We start from the raw sequence: 2,028 nt of genomic DNA on the forward strand, positions 1-2,028 counted from the left end.
TTCTTCTGAAAATTGAATTTCACATCCATTTAAATTTACATTTGTATGTCAATTAAAATTTACTACACATTTGCACTTACACTATATATGAATTGACACTTCATGTTATATTTCAAATGAAATTCAAATATAAATTTACACACATTCCAAATGCATTTCATATTGTATTTCAAATAAATTCAAATTCAAGTTTACGTTACATTTCAACTACATTTCAAGTAAATCAACTGAAATTCAATTTCATTTCATTTCAAACAAACACAAAATTTACATTTCATTTCTAACTATCTTAACTATCCATAACTACCTTAATCACTCAAAACTAACACAATTTGGAAATTCAATCCTAACCACTCTTAGACTCAACACAAGGATCACTATCCTAGGATTCTAATTCAATCAAACCTAACTAACTTTCCCTCCATTTTCATCATTACTTAAACATCACTCATCACCACCACGAGGGATTAATCACTATTCACCAAAAAAAAATCCCAAAACTTTCATCAATCATCATCTTCCATAATCTCAATTTCTACCAAAAATCACAACATTCTTCACCATTCTTCAACTAACCTTCAACCTTGAACAAATCACAATTTAAAAAATCCCCAAAATTCTTCCATAATCACCCTAACCAAATTTCAACATTCTTTAAATTCGTCACCAAACCTCAATCCATCATCATGGATCTTCAAACATCTTCAACCAAGCTTCACAATTCCATCAACAATCTCATTCATCTTCATTATTTAACCTCAATCCACCATCATCTTCATTCACCTTTTCAGCCATAATTCATCACCTTCAAAAATTCAAAACAAAGAATAACAACCTTCAAAATTCATCACTTCACAATACCAAATCCACAATAAAAAATCAGAATTCAAGTAGCAAGAACACAAGAAGAAAAAAGGGAAGAAGAAGATTGGTTTAAGCATTTCATCAAGCATGTGGTGAGCAAGAAGAGGAACGGTGATTCACAAACTGATTTGAGCCAAATCATCAACAACAAGCAGCAATTATAAATAAAGCAAAACAGAATCGAAACTGATTGAGACATTTCATTGAGGACCTTGCGAGCAATAACAAAATTTGCATTTTCTTCACTTTAGGCGGTAATCTTTCATCCGATTTCGCTCTTTGATGTGTATGCTTGCTTTAATTGTAATTCAAACCAAATTCTGCATCGAAATTGAATCCTAATCAAATTGTAGCACAAACCATAAAATCGAACATAAACCGTATAAGCCCAAGAAACTTAAACCAAAAACCAGAACTGAATTCAAACATGAACTATTCGAACACCAATCAAAATTCAAAACTGAATCAAAACGAAAACTGAGCCGAAACTGAATTCAAATCAGAGTCGAAAACGTGAGAAATCCGAGTGACTTGTTGGTGTGTGAGAATCGCGTTTAATCGTATTTGGAGAAATTGCGCAGAAAAATCACTTATGTGAAATGCAATTATGAACTTCTTCTTTGTCGTGCATTTTCGCGTTTCTTTTCTGTCCCACCTGCATTTTCACGCTACTTTTCCAGCCACATGTCACCTTTATGCGTCTTCATCACTCTTCCACTGCGTTTCACTTCTACTGCTATGCCTTTTTCTTTTCTCACATTGTTTATACTATGCTTTTTTTAAAAAAAAAAAATTTAATATAACTTTACCCCATATCCATTTTTGATTAGTACTACATTTTTCTTTTAGTTTAATGAGTTATCACATGAATAGTGATTAGTTTAATTTATAATTATTTTGTTTATTTCTATGACTCATGTTTTAATTTTATTTTTAATATAGTTTACCACCACATATCAATTTTGGATTAATGCTGAATTTTTATTTTTAGTTAATTAAATTTACCACATGCTACTAGTTGATTGGTGAATGGCAATACTAGAAAGAAGCCTAAGTAACATTTTTTCTATCACATCCCATTCTAATTTCTCACACTCACTGTAGCGGTAAAAAATTTGAGATTAAACTATTGATTAACTTAACTTGCAAAACAAGAGTCGCCAA

The 2,028-nt window shown here is 31.1% G+C and overlaps 1 long non-coding RNA gene across 1 annotated transcript; it reads right to left on the bottom strand.

The window, feature by feature from the left end:
• Positions 1-219: 219 nt before the first annotated feature.
• On the bottom strand, positions 220-1,633 carry LOC127118875 (uncharacterized). The gene is made up of 2 exons (XR_007802421.1): positions 1,076-1,633; positions 220-805 (listed from the first exon to the last, which is right to left on the bottom strand). It is a non-coding gene; the product is annotated as an uncharacterized LOC127118875 (long non-coding RNA).
• Between the last annotated feature and the right edge of the window lie 395 nt (positions 1,634-2,028).

This window comes from Lathyrus oleraceus, chromosome 2 (assembly GCF_024323335.1).
Source record: "Lathyrus oleraceus cultivar Zhongwan6 chromosome 2, CAAS_Psat_ZW6_1.0, whole genome shotgun sequence".
NCBI lineage: Eukaryota > Viridiplantae > Streptophyta > Magnoliopsida > Fabales > Fabaceae > Lathyrus > Lathyrus oleraceus.